General features: G+C 34.6%; 1 protein-coding gene across 4 annotated transcripts in view; it reads left to right on the forward strand.

Annotated features, from left to right (window-relative positions):
- The window catches only part of LOC101740264 (uncharacterized), a 224,299-nt gene that overhangs the window by 75,926 nt on the left and 129,665 nt on the right, over nucleotides 1-18,708 (forward strand). The window contains exon 3 of one of the 4 annotated variants that reach the window (XM_062676049.1): nucleotides 9,455-9,491. The exons of the other annotated variants lie outside the window; for them this stretch is intronic. The gene's annotated coding sequence lies outside the window, so the exon portion shown is untranslated. The remainder of the gene's footprint in view (nucleotides 1-9,454; nucleotides 9,492-18,708) is intronic. 4 annotated transcript variants of the gene reach the window in all.

Raw genomic sequence — 18,708 nt, forward strand, 5'->3', positions numbered from 1 at the left:
TTTTTATTAATTTTTAAAAATTGTTTTCATTAACACCTTACTCAAGGTTTGATTTGTAATAAATAAAATATAATTTTATTTTATCACTTTGTAAATATTTTATAAGGAATTCCTTTCGTATCATCAAGCGTAAGTCAAAATTTTAATTAAGATTGTTTCAAATTCACGACTTGCCTACACAAACCCCAATTAAAATTTTCTAACTTGAGAATTTGACGTAATTAAGAATTTGGATTATATTTCGTTAGATATATAGCCAGCTCAAACTAATTTTTAACGACGCCTTTTTTTCCAAATACGTATACAGTACATAGGTACTCATTTCGATGGTATTTTTTTAATGTATATCTTCGATTTTTTTTTAGGCAAACCGAATTTAATGTTGCTTCATTTTAAAGCTAATGTGCTTCTCATACGGTTTTTTTTTAAATTTTATGAAAATCTGATCACTAGTTTTTGAGTAATCCTTAATAACGGCCGTCCGGTGTAGTGTAAGTGACATGGTCACTACACAAGGGGGTCGCGGGTTCGAATCCCGCCAAGGGAAGATATTTGTATGATAAATATAAATGTCATTTCTGGGGTCATGGATGTATATTAACACAAGTTATTTACGAACTTAGCACGGGACCAGTTAACGTAGCGTGACATTAAAAAAAAAAAAAAAAAGAAGAAAAAAATATATGCAACTAACTATAACTTAAACAAGGTTAATAATATTATTTATATTATTTATTGATATTATTTTAACCCACTGAGTTTCTCGCCGGATCTTCTCAGTGGCAGGCGATTGCGATCCGATCGTAAATTCTTGGAGGCACCACTCTTGCTCTTGCTAGGGCTAGTGTTAGCAAATTCTCTCAGAGTGAGGCTCGTGAGCTCACTTACTCATCCGAACGTAGCGGGAATAGCCTCTTAGGCTACCAGCAAATAGGAAGGGAAAAAAAGATATTCTCTATTTTTGTTTTCGATTTTTTTCTTTAAATAAAGCTTTTTTTTGTGTTAATATTTTATAGGTAACGAAATTTAGACATAATCCTAGCTTAAAGGTATTAGCATTAATTAGATTATTGGGCGTGTTTATTTCGCAATGGTTGGCAGTTCCTAGCACTGGTAGCAGGACCTCTTGTGAGTCCGCGCGGGTACCACCACCCTGCCTATTTCTGCCGTGAAGCAGTATGCGTTTCGGTTTGAAGGGTGGGGTACTTGAGACCTTAGAACTTATATCTCAAGGTGGGTGGCGCATTTACGTCGTAGACGTCTATGGGCTCCAGTAACCACGTAACACCAGGTGGGCTGTGAGCTCGTCCACCCATCTAAGCAATAAACAAAAAAACCTTACTTAGCGAAGCAGTTTTGAACAAAATATTCGGCCGGTTCAGAACACAAAAACGGAAAACATGTTACCGGCAGTACCGAGTGCATTATGTTGACTATTCAATGTAAACGTGTTCGTAGTGTGAAGGGAAATGGAGAATAGACTACACAATACATAGACTAAGTAAAATAAACAGGTAACATCTTTTATTTTATTGTCCTTGTAGGTAGACGAAGGTACGGTGAGTGGTTACCGTCACCCATGGACTTCCCGTGGATCCACGGACCCATGGAGGAAGACTCTGATGGCCGATATATCGCGCATCCCCCGTGCGGTCACCCGCATAGCAATGCATGCCATAAAAATAGATAGCATGTCATTGTCATACATGATGAAAGTGGGCGGGAGAGCACCGAGCCTTGTGGAACGCCAGCGTTAATAATAATCATCAGAGAAGCAGCCGTCTACAACAATAGTGATGTCTCGCCCATCCAAAAAGCTAGCGATCCACTTGCAGAGTCCCTCGGGAATTTCGTAAGATGGTAACATCGACAGAAGGCCCTATGCCAGACCCTATCGAAGGCATTCGCGACATTAAAGCTTACAGCGAGAGCCTCGCCCTTGCTCGCCAAGGCTTCAGCCCACCTGTGAGTAAGGTATGCATGAAAATCGCCAGCTAAGCGACGGAAGCCGTACTGTCGGTCACTATCAAATGGCGATTCTCAAGATACTTCAGGAGTTGCGTATTTATTATTCACTCCATCACCTTGGAAAGTAAGAAAATTATCGTGATAGGCCTATAGCTCGACGGGTCCGACCGGTCACCCGTCTTGAAGATAGGGTGGACGTGGGCGGTCTTCCATGAATGGAAGCGGCAGTAGCATAGAGTGTCTTCCGGTATAAACAGATATCCGGCATTCCATTTGCTTTGCACATTGCTTGTGGCCGAATTTGACCCCTCTCAGAAGGCGTTTGCGTAAATGTAAACATTGGGTGTGTAAACTACTTAACACCAAGTGCACAACGACCTCGTCTACACATCTATCGAGATAAAAATCCATAAGCCAATACAAACAATAGCGCTCATAAAACACGCATACACACGCAAAAATATTTGCAATACAATACTTTCACAGGAAATAATAGGTTGGTGTTGTTGATCGTGTTTAAAGCCTTTTATGGAATAAAAAAAACGACTGACACGGGAATAAGAGCCGTCAAGTGAATCAGCGAAATTGAAATAAAACTCCTCGCTAAATACAACGCGTCCTTCAGTTACTTTCAGAGTACAAATTCATCAATCTCCGTATTGTAATATCATCTCACGGCGACGTCAAATAAAGTACGTTTTTCTTTATCATTCTTCTCAAGCTCTCGTAATTCTGGGTGTTTGTTATCTGTGGACTTTTAATGTTATGATAAAAAACACTATTAAATTTCTTTTTGTTTTAATACAAAAAAGTGTCTATTAGTTTTACATTTATGGGGCCATGCTTATGGTTGTAGTCGTATTAAGCAATGCGACTATGGCGTGGTTCATATCCACTGGCACCATAATACATAATATTATTGTTGAAGTTTTGCAATATACAATCCACCAAAATTCTATCAATTAATTACTAATGCCGAGCCAAATTTTATCTTTAGTTAGCTCTTAGGTACTAACTCGTCTATTATGCATATTCCTACGCCTGCCTCAAAGTTAGGAATGTGGTGCCGGTATTATTGTTAATATAAATAAATTTAAAATTTCTGAACTTGTGCCACACTATGAACACGTCCATGATGTTAAGACCGGCCGTGTTGATAACGAACTCATGGAGGGCAAACTAAATCGTGCAGACATAATCAAGTTACTCGTAGTAGGATTAACAGCAAATTAAGCCTTATTCGAGCCTATTGAGTTTATGATCTTTAAAATATTTAAAGTAATGGAATTTACATTATTTTTAGCTGTTTAAGATTACGATACTTGTTCGATTAGCGGGATTGCTTTAAATAATTAAACTGCTTTGTAATATTATTTTGTTTCTTCATCCAAATATTTTGTTGTAAATAAATTACAGCGATAACTTCCTTTCCACTTCACATTAACCACAAAATCTGATATTTTATGTTTTCAATAAACTGAGGGTGGTAGGTATGGGTGGTATTCCTGTTTTGAAGGCTAAATAACAGCCATATCAATAGAATTGAAACTTCAACCAACCATAATTATTTCATGCTGGGTAGGCAAACTATTTACTATTTATAAGTTTTTGACAAGACACGGCTGTACAAATACTAAAAAAATTTGCTTTACTAATAATCTAACTTTAAGTCCTGATTTGTAAATATGGCATGAATCTCTTGTTAGTGTTCGTAAACATTATTTGTTTATGAATATAAAAGTAGATGTGTCCAAAAATATATACCAAGATATTTGTAGTATTATTTCTTTACGAAAGTGATGTCACAGCCTAAAACACGTCCTAACGTCTGTTTTAAAGACGGGCAGAGGTGTAAATCCCGCTGAGCTTGGTGGGCTGAGCGGTGTAGCGTGAGGGCGGCGCGGTGTGTTCTCTGAAGTATCATAAGCCTAGCTAGCTACCGAGATACCGAATTTACGATGCAAGTTTCTCAGCTTGTCGGAGTTTGCTTATTGCGATTTTATTTTTATTTCGAACTTTATCTTCTTATTTGTTTAATAACTGATGTGTTAGTTCGTCTCTACATGCACGATTAGATAGACAACCAGAGAACAGTTAATTACCATTATCTGCTCTGTTTGTGAACAGAGTTTTTTCTATTTTTTGCTTTGGGAGCTATTAACATTTGATTTCAATTCGAACATTAATAACATCAAATTTAATATCAAAATAGCAAAATAAAAGAAAACAAAAATGTATATGTATAAATAGTGTAGGTAATATTTTTTTTATTATTATCGCTTTGTACGGAGTCTTTGGTAGATTTATATTGTCGTCTTTAAAGCTCAATTTTTTTAAAATGAATTATTTAAAAACTGTCTGCAATACGGAAGTTCAAGTTACATGATAACCACTCAACATCGTGTTAGACGTAGACTCGGTTATACATATTAAAAGAGCATTAAATGAAGATAAAAAATCGATATCTTGTTGAAGTACAAAACTATTTAAAGCGATTTAACAATAAAGCATACGTACACACCGAAAATTCCTATCAACAGAACACACATGGCCACAAAAAATAATACAAGAACTGACAAGACATGCGAGCATATAAGCATTGATCGCTGCAGAATTCTCTCTCGACAATGCCACACAACATAATATGGAGCAATCACGGCCGGCATTACAAACAACGGATCCAGCTTAGACCTCACCGGAACAAAACCGGTTTCGTACTAGTGCCGGGGCCGATCCTGACCGAGGCTTGTTGCGTGAGCTTCCAATACATAAATGAGCTATTGAAAAAAAAAAAAAATAGCTAAAAAAAAAACAAGTTATGTCTAAACTTTTTTAGGCAGCGGCTTAGCTCTGCCCCTGGCATTGCTGACGTCCATGAGCGACGGTAAACACTCACCATTAGGTGGGCCGTATGCTCGTCTGCCTATACGGCAATAAAAAAAAACTTAAAAAAAAAACACCTTTTAATACCCGGCCTATGGGTAAGTAAATATGAAAACTATTTTTTTTAACCAGTTTGTCTTCGTTGTAATTTTAAGCCAATTTCTTCTTCTTCTCAATCGTGTCGCTCTTGACAGAGTGGTTTTAATCGTCATGTAGTGTTGGAAAGGGCAGACTAAAACTAATAATAAGCCAATATCATTATTATAATGTATTTTCATAAGTCCTTTATCTGTAAGCAAATTCTCTAACTTATTGGACGTCTTAAAGGTTAGTGAAAATTACGGTGCAAGGTTACATACGTAGAGAAGTAAATAAATGACCTTAGATGACCTTTAAGTTAAACTAATAAAAGCGTGTTCAAAATGGGTGAACGTTAGAACATTAGATGAAGTTACATGCAATATATAAATCATCTATATATGTAAAAATGAATTGCTGTTCGTTGGTCTCGCTAAAACTCGAGAACGGCTGGACCGATTTGGCTAATTTTTGTCTTGAATTAATTGTGGAAATCTAGAGAAGGTCTAAAAGGTAAATAAATAAGAAAATGCTCGGAATTCAATAAAAATAAAAATTTTGTTTTCCCTTTGATGTGTCCCCCGTCGGACGGATTCCTTTTGTTTGTTTTAAGTTTATTTTATATAAAAGTTTAGGTCTTTTATTTATCGATTGAGGCACTACGAAGTCTACCGGGTCAGCTAGTAACCTATATAAATCACCAAATCGCTAAGCTACTTTTTAAGAAGAGTAAATTGAAAACAGAAAACAAATACATATAATGTATTATAAATGTTATTCGCCTCATTTGAGCTCACAATGACTCACGAGACGTCCCAACACTATTGGCGAGCGAACGATTAAGTTATCTTCTCGCTGTTTCACCGATTTCCAGTTAATTTCTTCATTTTGTTGCTCTTGGTTCGCTTATTTTTTTTTGTTCTCAGAAAGGCAACGTTCAGAAATGGATCGGACAATTTTTCTAATGGACTCTCTGAGTATTGAGGAAACAATCAAGCTCCACGATTGTTGTCACGGCTAGTTTGATGGAATGACGTAAATTGTACGATGGACGTTTTATTAATAAACCTGTTTTGGGGATTGGCTTTTTATTGGTTTTGGCCTTCTCTGGATTTTCATATATAAAGTGTAAATAGTAATAATTTTTTTATTGCTTAGATGGGTGGATCGGCTCATAGCCCACCTGGTGTTAAGTGGTTACTGGAGCCCATGACATCCACAACGTAAATGCGCCACCCCCCCTTGAAATATAAGTTCTAAGGTCTCAAGTAAGTTACAACGGCTGCCCCACCCTTCAAACCGAAACGCATTACAGCTTCACGGCAGAAATAGGCAGGGTGGTGGCACCCACCCGCGCGGACTCACAAAAGGTCCTACATCAATCCTTAATTGGATCTATAATAATTCATATTAAGACATATCACGGTGTTTTTTAGTTACAGAAATCTAGCAAGTAAAGTGGATTCAAATATGAAAAATTCACAGGAAATTTAATGACTTATCCAAAAGTTTTGACAGAGTGCTTGTTTCGATAATTCTTTCAGTTACACGTTAGGTACCATATATGCAGATTCCAAAGTGGACAGGCAGTATTATGAAACTTGAAGTGCGCTTAGTCCTTAAGATCCCCTTTTTATGTAGTTAACAATATATGTTTATACCACATTTGAAACCGGGTGCCTAATATCCAGAATTAAGAACTTCATAGCTTATATTTAACATCTCATATAATGTGTGAGACCTACATATTACATTAGTCGTCGTGGTCGTGGCCTGAAGGATAAGACGCCCGGTGCCTTGCCCATTTCTGCCGTGAAGCAGTAATGCGTTTCGGTTTGAAGGATGGGGCAGCCGTTGTAACGTTAAAACTGAGACCTTAGAACTTTTATCCCAAGATGGGTGGCGGAATTTGCGTTGTAGGTGGGCTCAGGAAACCACTTAACACCAGGCGGGCCGTGAGCTCGTCCGCCCATCAAAGCAATAAATAACAATATCTTCCAGTTTGCTGTTTGACATACAAATCGTAAATTTATCTTAATGTCCTTTATGGTATTAACTTTTTAAGTTTATGACTATGTATTGCACCATAATCAGTATCTCCAAATATCGTCGCTATCATTAAATCTGAGTGCGAGCACAGTGACCTTGTCAGAAGCATTTCATTCCCATACCGTCTCGGACGCTGTCCGTGACAGCACCAAAGATTTCGATCACTCGTGAGTCGGATGTCAAACTGATTGTATCGCGTATAGACTCGGAATTTTATCGTATTTTTATGACTTTACTATTACCCTATTACCTTGAGTGATGAGGTTAAAGTCCCTTTTAAATCAAATTTAAATTGAGACTGCCATATCCTTCAAACGGGAGCCCAAATGACCCTTAACTGAAATAGCCAGGATGTTAATACCTGTACAGACGTATAAGATCCTACGATGCCACTAATTACGCAAAGGCTTCGTAGTGTACAACGATATTATTGCTTAATTATGGAGGGTAGTTTTGTACACGGATTAAGTAGGTAGATACTTACTAACGGGTACCTGTTTTTAAAACTGAGATATACTATACCGAGTATCTAGATGGCCGATGCTACTACATATTTCCAATTTTAAAACTATAACCACTTTTGTATTAAAATTAGAATTTAAAATATAAGTTACGCACAGTATCTTAGATTAATCAATTATAATTGAAGCAATCTGAAGCTAAACCTATTTCCAAGTCCACACATTGCTTAAGCATTAAAAATTATTTCGTATTATTTAGTTTAATTACTGTAGATCACAAGGCCTATGGCCAGCAATGGGCAGATAAAATCTGATGATGATGATGATGATGATGACAATTTTACTGGGTAAATGTGGACTTAAAATTTTCTGGCTTAGAATCTGTGCACCAAGCTATAATTGTGAAAGCTTTCCTAGTCCAATGGTTAGACAATTTTTCGATACGCACCCATATCATAGGTAAATTCCGATGTTTGTTGCCTACACTTTCTACGGGTTCTACATCATGAATCACGTCTTCATTTCAAATTTCTCACACATATATCACGTATTTAATATCATATCTACAATAATCAACCTTACTTGATTTAGATTTAAGACTTATATTACTATGATGATCGGAATAGAATATTAGTAATGAAATAGCAATAGTCACCGTTAAAGATATGAATCAACGTCAATATGGGAAGGTCAAGTGTGTTAACGAAGTCTTTGGTGCGTATTGAATATTCATAAGTCTTTTAATATAACACGCGTGAAATGAAGCTTTTGTGCTTAAATATCTCATAGAGACATGTCTTAGAATTCTAATCAAAATTCTTCATTACTCCTTAGATTCTGATTTCTTAAATTCACGGTCAGGAAATCGTTAAATTTATATTCATTAGGGGTCTTATCCATTTTATGGTGATAATAATGTTTATGAAAGTCGATCTTAGAACGAGAGTCATTAACAAAGACAGGAATCGATAACGATGCAATAATCAAGCTAATCTTCGTCATATCGATAATTTATAGTGCCGTGGATAATCGTAAATTCGTTGATATTCTCAACAATATCACTGAGTGCTATCCGTTTTGTAAACGCATTGCACAGGACTTTTGTCTCGATTCAACACGTTCAGCCATAAACAAGGTGGCAGATCGTAAAACAACTTTATCGACATTTGTCCAGATTGTTTACGGCCCTACAGGATTACCTTTTGTGATTGATTCGAGTTCCTCTTAATAAATTTCCTTAGGGATTATAACACTAAGGATCTTTGTCAGTTCGTTTTATGTTTGAATATTAAAAGTGAATTTGAAGGGTTCGAATTTATTGGTTCTGTCGCTTCGGGTGAAGCAGACGTACTTATTAAAACAAAATTTATTTCTCTGTGATTTATTAGTGTTTTTACAACTTCGCTTGGAGAGAGGCTGGCGTCTTTCCTTAAGCGACATTTTGTTGTAAACATCAACATTGGACATAAAAATAACTCGTAATCAAATCGGTTACGAGCAAATGGATATTGGTACTCGGGAAAACACATGTAAAGCACCCGACACTGATGAAGCCAGAACGATGTTTCTATGACTATCAATCTGATATTTTAATAGAAAATAAAACGAAAAACCTTACGAGTAAGGTTGAATTTCGAATCAACGTTTTAATCTAAAGAATTAAAAAGAACGCTCTCGTGGTAAGAGCATTCCTCTCGCTTAGTTAATTAAGACATAGATTATCAAACGTTTTGGAGTAGTAAATAAAATTTTAATCTTTACCCTATAGCATAGGCGTCTCTATAACACGCCTTTATCTTGGTATAGTAAGCCGCAGCGCACAATGTTTCTTTGATCCCACACCTACGCATATATTTAAATAGTAATACACCACCAATATAATACTAATGCACTGTCAAATTTTAATGTATCTCCGATAGCAACAAGAAAGCTTAAATACAAATCACGTGATGTTTTATAACATTTAATTGTTGTTTGTACTTAATGGATCTTTAATGATTATGTCTTTATTACAGGTAAGTACGCGATCGTCTGTTTCCAGTTCGTTCGCAAGTAAGCACAAGAGATTTTTCGTAATACTACAAAGCTTTTTTCGTTTAACTTTTGTTTTTTGTTTTCTTGTTACTCTTGTTATAATTTCGTCAAAATTCCATGAGATATAAGTCACGTCAAAACTTTCCTTTAACATTGCAAGAAAACGACGAAGCCAGTGCAAACTGATTAAATACTTTAATCTTTATTTACTGGGACGTCTGCGCAGACAGTTTTGCTTTACGATTTATTATCCAACTTTTAATGAGCCCAAGTTAAGTTCGGACTTCGTTGAGAGGATATTTTGCAACTGTCAACTATTTTAAGCGGACCTTGGATTACATTCCTTCTCTACTTCCGAACTCCAAGAATGTTTACAACAAGATTACCCGTGGTAAAGGGACGAAATAGTAGAAACTATGTTTCGGTCATAATATATTTATATATTATGTATACTCTGCTTTGTAGGAACTGAATTTGTATCAAATATTTTTTTTATTGTTTTAGTTAATAACAAATGTGGTTACATGAAAGAATCGACCGCTAAAACTACACAAAAGTGCTTTCCACTACTTAAATATTTTCAAGAGCCTCATGTCCCTATTCTTACCATACTTAAGCTTCTTACTTCCGAAATTCTATTATAATAACACCAATAGCATCATTAACTATGACATGTACTTTACAATGCCTTTTATTTTCAATACGAACACTCCTGCCTAATGCATCAACTAGAGTAGCCGACGAACACTACAAAAATTCAGTGCTATTAGATTTTGTACTCTATTTCGGTGCGAATAGGAGTAATGACGTAATCTTTGACAGCACATTTAAGTTTTACAAAGCGAAGTGAAGAAGTCATTTCGTGGTTGTCATTGATGGGTTTTCAAATATTGACCGCCTCTCCCATTATCTGTGCGAGCGTGACGTTTCGGGCTATATCTTTGATAACGTTAGCCGTCGCCGTAAAACCGGGTATGTTTGCTTTAACGTCTGTGTTTGTATTCCGGTGCTGATATTAAAAGGTGTGGGGCATTTTTTAATTAAAGTGGACGCTTGGACGTATCGGGTTCCATGGGGCAAATGATAGATGGGTGGGTTCGGCTGACGTTTTGTTTTAACTGTTCTGCCGTTGGTCTTTTATTCCAAACTTTTTAATATGAAAGCCCTTCGGTTGTGTGCTTTATACCTCAATACACAAGCTTTTACAATCGAATCATCTCACTGACACTTTAAATGATATTCCCACACACTAACATTACATTAAATAAATAAATATAATAAATAAATATATGTTTACTAACGACCACGCCACGTTAACTGGTCCCGTGCTAAGTTCGTAAAGAGCTTACAGGTACCAGATAACGGAAATGAATGTAAGATTTTTATTATACACATACATATTTTATATTTAATATACATCCATAACCATGGAAAATATATTTTATATTTATCATACAAATATCTTCCCTTGGCGGGATTCGAACCCGCGACCCCCTTGTGTAGTGACCATGTCACTTACCACTACTACACCAGACGGTCGTTATCATATTACATTAGAATGAAACAATTATCATAAATATAGTGTAGAAACTCGACCGATAAACCATGCGCTCTCTCACTCACTTCTTTAATTGTTCACTCCACGGTCCACTTAACACATTATAAAATATCAAAAATAAATAAATAATTATGCAATAAATCTGTTGGGGGACTCACCATGTGTTGACGTTATTAATTACCTTCCAAGTTTAAGATTATTTCTCAGCGTATTTCAACATCCTAATTGGGAACAAATGTTGAGGAGACTCGAAAGGAGATGTTTTTTTTTTTTAAATTCGTTATGACAGTTCATAGTTCGGATATAAGAGATCAAAAGGAGGATTTTCCATTCTACGTGAATTGAATATGACGTTTCCTGGAATAAAACGGAAGGCAATTTAATTATTTGGTTAAAATTTAAAAGAACCGTCTATAAATAAGTATGCTCCTCATTAGATATTTTCTTAATTAATTTCCTACTTTCTAATAAGTAAATAAAATATATTTTAATTTGATTTAAAAAAAAAATTGTGTTCAAAGTTCCATAGAATAAGAGTTGGGTATTACAAAATTGAATTTACTATGTCAGCACAAATTAGAGTAATATTATCTTTATTGTCTATTTTATTATTTATAGTATTCGTTCTTATTAGTACTTTGTCATTATTTTTGCCTTCGTTAAATGTTTTAGGTCACTTTAATAAAGCTGGTAATTTTGACTACTTATGCACAGATTAAATCAAAGTGAACTGTTTTAGCATTTGCTACTTCTATCATACTAAATATATTTTATTTATTATATTATATTCATGTTCACCAAACTAACAAAAACAACTGCGAGCTATATCTTGATTATTATAATATTTTCCACACCATCCTCTCTCACTGTCACTACTAAACTAAATTAATGCTCACAACATTAATCGTATGAACATCGAACGAGATGATAGTAATCACGATACGTCTTATATCTCAATAAGAAATCTTTAACATAACAATGTATTTAATTGCAAGCGCGACCAGTTCGGTTTTCATCGTACAATCTTCAATAACAGTGGTATTAAAAGTGAAATATTTAATAAATATCCGCTCAGGTATTGAGGTTTTATTGGGCGTTGATGGTGGCGGGTATTTTGTTCTGAATACATCTTTGACGTGCGTTTTGCATTGTGTATCTGCAAACTTTATTACTATTATACTTATAGCAATTTCTGGCAGTTTTTTTTATATATTGGAGAGAAACAAATGAGTTGCTCGCTCCGGGCATTTCAATATTGTAAAAATGTTATGTTATAATTACTTATTGTAAAAATGAATATTTAAAAAAAATCTAACATTAAAAAAAATAATCTAATATTAAAAAAAAAAAAAAACATGCCCGCTGAGTTTCTTGCCAATTCTTCTCAGGACGGAGGCTAATTCTTGTGAATTGGCGGTAGTTCTTTTGACATTCAACAAGTATGTACTTTAATTTATGTTGAATAAAACTTTTTTGATTTGATTTGATTTGAAACGATCCACACATGTCTAAGATTCCCTCATTGGTCTAATTATCCGATTCAGGTCAGTATTTTCATTATAGTTTATTTTTACTCTAGCTCTTTCTTTCATATCTCAAATGCATACATCCTAGTTTAGTCTTACAAGTAAACTAGGATGTATATATAAGAGATATGAAACATCTACAATCATGAGCACTTCAGAACACACTACACATAATATATGTACATATGACTTATTGATCGTATTGCTGTATTGCATTGGCGGGTACCAGCGTCCTCTCTATTTCTGCCGTAAAGTGGCCACGCTTTTTTTATTGCCTTTGTAGACAGACGAGCATACGGCCCACCTGATGGTAAGTGGTCACCGTCGCTCATGGACGTCAGCAATGCCAGGGGCAGAGCCAAGCCGCTGCCTGCCGCTTTCCTCTTTGGGTAGTGATATTCACACAATAACATCTAGTTTCATTCAAGTAGATATAGCAAAAAAAACCTTACTACACTTTGGACCACTATACATTTTTGAACGGCTCAAATATAATTCGGTCGCTTATAAAATTCCACTTCGCCGAGCTTCTGTCTTGCATTCTCGAGTGCCACATTCAGAACTGGTTCGAGAATAAAAAGCGCGGATCTTGCACCGGCATTCATAACAGTTTTTGTCACCTGCCTCCGCCTTCCGAAGGTATTATGGTCATAATAATGAACGGAGTCTCAGTGTAATATAAGACTTTGTTTTTGTGATATCACACGTTGAATTCTTGAAAGATATTGAGATTCAGATTGCAAGTCGATAATAATATTTCGAAATGTTTGATTTTCTTGCTACGTAACGCCTTTTACGAAGGTGCATAATATAAGTACCTATGTTACATAGAGAAACGAATTTAAAATTCAATGAAGCTAAGATTCGTATGGGAATATGTTTTATTAACCATTCAAAATAAAGTTATTGAATTTCGTATTTTAGAATGATTTTCGTTCAATATAGTTAGAACTAATAAAAAAAACCGCATATACTTCGAAAAAAGGTCTTAAGCGACCATAACCATATAACACTAGTTGTCACCCGCGGCTTAGCTGGCGTGGTCAAGGAAAAGTATCAGTGTAGTTTCCCGAGAAAATGGATATTTGTTTTTTCGGGATTAAAAAGAGCCCATGTATGTCAATCTCTTAACTTAATATTATCAGTTTAGAAAAATCATTTCAATACTTTGCTACGTTTCGTCATGAACGAAGGAAAAACAAACAAACTAAACAATGTAATAAACTAACACAAATACATTTTCAATTTAAAAAATTGTAGGCCTATTTAAAAAAATTTAATTGTCACATGAAATCGAATGGCAAAAAATATACACATATAAGAGTAATGCAAGAAATTGCATGCTGTATATCGATTAGTAAGCCATTGTCATTGATATTGACACGTGTCATGATTGCTTTAACAGCTAGTCTACGAAAACAAAACGCAAACATATTGTACATTATGTTCATTAAATAGGTACATGTTTTGTGTTCGGAGGGTGAATTGTATGTCCCTGATTTGTAAATATTTAAATGTCCACTTATCAATCAACACGCGATCTATCAATGTTAAATGTCAACGCACGGTTAGGAGTCTTTAAACAAATCGATGGGTCATCGATCAAACCTACCAATCCATCTAAATTCTACATCAGAATAAAATAGGCCGAATCAAAGCCACACAATTTTGTACTCGCTTGTAGATCGAAGTCAAGATACTAATGTTCCTTTTGTAATCCAACCTTTTGACCTGATACACTAACGTCACGTCAGAACTTTAATTATTCGTAACATCATAATCATTCTAGTCGTGAGTGTTCAATGAACACAAGAATTAATACTACACGACCACTATAACTCGATACATCGGCTCCAGCTTTTTATACTTTATCGTTGTTATTATTAAATATCTCATTAAACTGGTCGCGAAACACACAGATTACAACGTTACCCTCTCTACAAGATACTAGTTTACTTGGCTGAGCCACCCGCTGAGTTCGATGTGAGGCACCCGTACAGTCACCCGCACAAGTTGCGCTATCCATCTCTGAAATGGCTCCATTATCGACTCTAAAGTACACGTTATAGAATTTCGTGCGTACTTGTTCGTTCGTTTGTACGCCCCATGCCGTTTCATTACAATCCTTACCATCGTTTATCATACTTTACATAGCCGTAATTTATTCATAAAGCCAATCTTGTTTACAAGCAGATTGTGTTACATGGCGTTCTTGAATTTCTCAATACGTGACCCGATTTCGTATAAAGCAATGTGGTTGATTCATTGTTAGTTTTTATTATCGATAACAATATTTTACACGTCGCCAAGTCGTTGGTAAGATGAGACTTTAGCTTATTTATGTTACGAGCGGTTACCATTATTGTTGTAAAGCGGAGAGAAGGTACCATTTACATCCATATCGTCCCTCGTGATTTGTACGTTTTGACTGAATTTCATTTGTTGTTTTTTTGTTTTCATTACCTTCATAATTTGGACTAAGTCAAATTGAGTATTGTTTACTAAGCTAAGCAAAAGGTACTGTAAATTTGGCCTTTACCTTTTTGAATATTGATTTTTATATTATGTTAAACTCTTATACGATATTAGAGTTTTTATATTAAAATTTAGTATTCAAAAATAATTTAAAGTTTTTACTATATGTATTTTCGAAATTAATCGATATATATATTTTTTTATCTTGTAATACTTTCTATAAAAAAATTTATAAATATTTCTATAAATATATAAAGGCATTAAATTCTAAATATTTTAAATGACCTGACTAAAAACATATCTAGAGAAAAATCCGGTCCACTAATGAATTTTTCATTCAAACTGGTTTTAAAAGTTGAAAGATTCACAATACTTAAAAGTATTAAAAACAATAATACACTATTACGTACTAAAGTATATTTTTCGATAAAATTCCAACAATACTGCCTTAGTTGTGGCGTATAATATGTTTTATAAATTAAGGTCATTTTTCACGAAGCTAATGAGTATATGAGTTCACGCTCCACCTATTGTCAACGACACATGGACAATGTTAGGCGAATATAGCATCTGGCGACCACATTAAGTGACAGTGAAAATGCTACTTACGCTTCAAATTGGAATGCCCACTAACTTTGGGGCAAAATTTTAAGTAGGTAGGCAACAGTTCAGCTCTACCTTGGGAGCTACTGAAGTACCAGAGCTACTGTAACCACACATCTTCATGTGAACTGTATGCTTGAAGCAATTAGCCCAAATCAAAATCTACCCACTACTATGCTAAAACGTAAATTATTTCATAATTACAAACAGTCACGTCTACGAATTGTATACTTCATTCTTGGTCTGTCTCATCGTCATTAGCGGCTAGTCCATGATTAATTGTTACAAATGAAGCCATCCAGTGAATGGTCAATTTAACACTAATGCCTTGAGGGATTAACAGCTGACATTTTATTACGTTATTCAAATTGAGTTTATGAATTATTTAGGTCTCGTAGTGATGTAATGCGAGTCATGATTTAAGACAGATGGGATAGCCCGGTTGGCGATGTTGGTAAATATCTGAGTCGCTATTCAAGGGGCCGGTATTAGGGTGTATTACTGTTTTACCAAAATTAATCATTTTCTGCTTGTTCCCACCATGCTTTAGTGTCCAACCCCAGTACTGTTTTTAATTAATTCAAAATAAAATCCTTCGGAAAAAGGTAGCTGATTATATTATAAGTTATCTTTTAAATATTAGCCCTTTTTATATTTAACCCAAACTCATTAAATAGAAAGAAAACCATTTCAAAACGAAATAATCATTTTAGTGTTCTTAGCACTAAAAAAATTAAAAATCGACCAAAAATTTAACTGTGTGTGCGTGTTGAAAATGTGTTAAGTCTTGATGTATCATTAAGTCGATACAATCTTCAGTAGTCCATCTGTGAAACCGCATGTTATATTACACAACCCGAAATATTTTAGGGTCATTTAAATTTGAGTATTCTTGTTTTGTTAGATAATTTTGTACTATCGAGTGAAAAAATGGACACTGCTTTTAAATTTGAAAATCATCACTAAATAAATGTCGATCATTTATTGATTCAAGGGATGGCACAATAGTCTCCCACTCTGAGAAGTTTCAGAACAGATTTTATTGAGCAAAATGTTTTACATATCAATACTGTGTTCTTATTTCACGAGGTGTCTTGTAAGTCTTGGTGGGTGTTACCACAGCTCCGTTCGTTTTTGTTACGAAGCAGTTATTGGTATCAATGCGAAGAGTAGAATATTCGTTGTAATGCTTTTGAAACTTCTAAGTCAACTCACAGGACAGGCGTGTGTTTCACCCAAACCTTAGTAAATGCTTAATACTAAGGCGACATAGAAAAAAGATACTAATTTCGGTTAAAAAAATATGGACAGATCGTAACAGGTTAGTCAATATCTGCTTACAACACAGGGTATACAAAAATAGCAAAAGCATTTTTAAATTAAATTATTCTCCTAAATCAAACTAATTGATATACATCGTTTTGTATTATTATTCTTGATATCTCCATTAGTGTCATCCGGTAGATTACTCGTATGTGGAAGTTGGATAGTGTTAGATAAAACAAAACCAAGAAGGTAGTTACAGTCAAAATATTTTCATATATTTTTTTTCTGATTTACTTTTTATTTTCTTTTGTCGTTTCTTATGCTTCTGTATATTTTAAAAGTATTTGGAAATTTCATGATATTAAAAACAAGTTTTTAGCCTCTGTTTTTCTCGCGTAAAAGGTTTAAAATTTGGAAAGCCAAAAAAGAAATTTATTCAAACCCATTCAACGAATTATACTTGTGTTGTGTAACAAAGTCGCTTTACACGATTACCATGTTTATTTTTTAAGACACGTCAAACTACAGCCAACTACGCAGTCAAAAATTAAAAAGGAACCCACACTGGGCTTGCCTATTAGATAATGCGAGACCTTCACTTTTTTGTTTATTTTTCTATTATTTTGGCAAATGTTGAAGGTTTTTCAAAGAATTATCAAACTGAAAACTGCTAGCTCATTATTCTCGGCAAACGCCAAAGAATACTTACTCAGTTGGTACAGCAATTCGTAGTAAGGTTTGGCTTTCGACACCATAAAGCACCACTGGTCCCAATCCCACGCTGTTTCTTTGGAGGAAATTTCTCCAATTATAGTTTCTTCTATCTCATTCTTTACTATCTGTAGAATTAGTATAGTACCTATCCGTATCAATTAATCTATAAGAGAAAATATCGCAAATCGCAAACAATACTAATGTAGTTTGGTTCACTATTACACAAATTCGTTCAATAAACGAAACTCATTTCATCTGTCATTCTTATCGATTTATAAGACAAGTGTGATCAACTCGAATTGATTTCATAATATGTGAATCTTTCGTTTTCTGTTTCTTAAATTATGAGGTATTTTAATTGAGATCACTATTGAGGCGCCCTTCTCTGATTGAGGTCAAGAGATTTGAGACCGATAGTTGATAGAGTATAGAGTAAATTTATTAGGTTCTATTTTGTCGGGTATGCAACTTGGAATTGTGGGTGTTTTGGATAATGCTTTAGATAAGTCCCGGTCTATATTCTTAAGTGGTTACTAGAGCTTACAGCCATTATAATATGAAAACTACGTGGAAGCTAATGTCTAGATCGGGACGTGGTAATTAAGCAGTTCATTAAGTGAAATTCTGGTTAGTACAGCAAAAGTTGTGAATAAATTTTTGGTTAATGTGCAGTTATAATATTTAGATCTATTGGCTGTAACCTTAGTTGTTCTCATAGTAAATTGCCTTCGTGCTGATCTAAAATATAAGTGTTGTAATGTAGAAGGTGATTAATGAAAAAAAGGGTAAAACATATTGTTTCTTTCCAATTTGACTCTTTGGTGAAACTTCGTATGCAGTAGATGGTAATGCCATAACTGCATATTTAATAGCCCACTTTATAAAAAACGTTTTGTTTTAATAAATAAATTGTTTGTTTCTACAAATTAATATTTTTGAAAATATCAATTAGTCTTTTAGTAATCTATCGGTAAAAAATATAATTACATTCTGAATAATTATTTGTACTAGAATCCCATCGAATCGATACTATTGTTCAAAAGTTTCAAACTATTCGTCAACAAAAACGGAACTCGAAATAACTTGGTGAAAA

Source organism: Bombyx mori, chromosome 25, assembly GCF_030269925.1.
Source record: "Bombyx mori chromosome 25, ASM3026992v2".
Classification (NCBI taxonomy): Eukaryota; Metazoa; Arthropoda; class Insecta; order Lepidoptera; family Bombycidae; genus Bombyx; species Bombyx mori.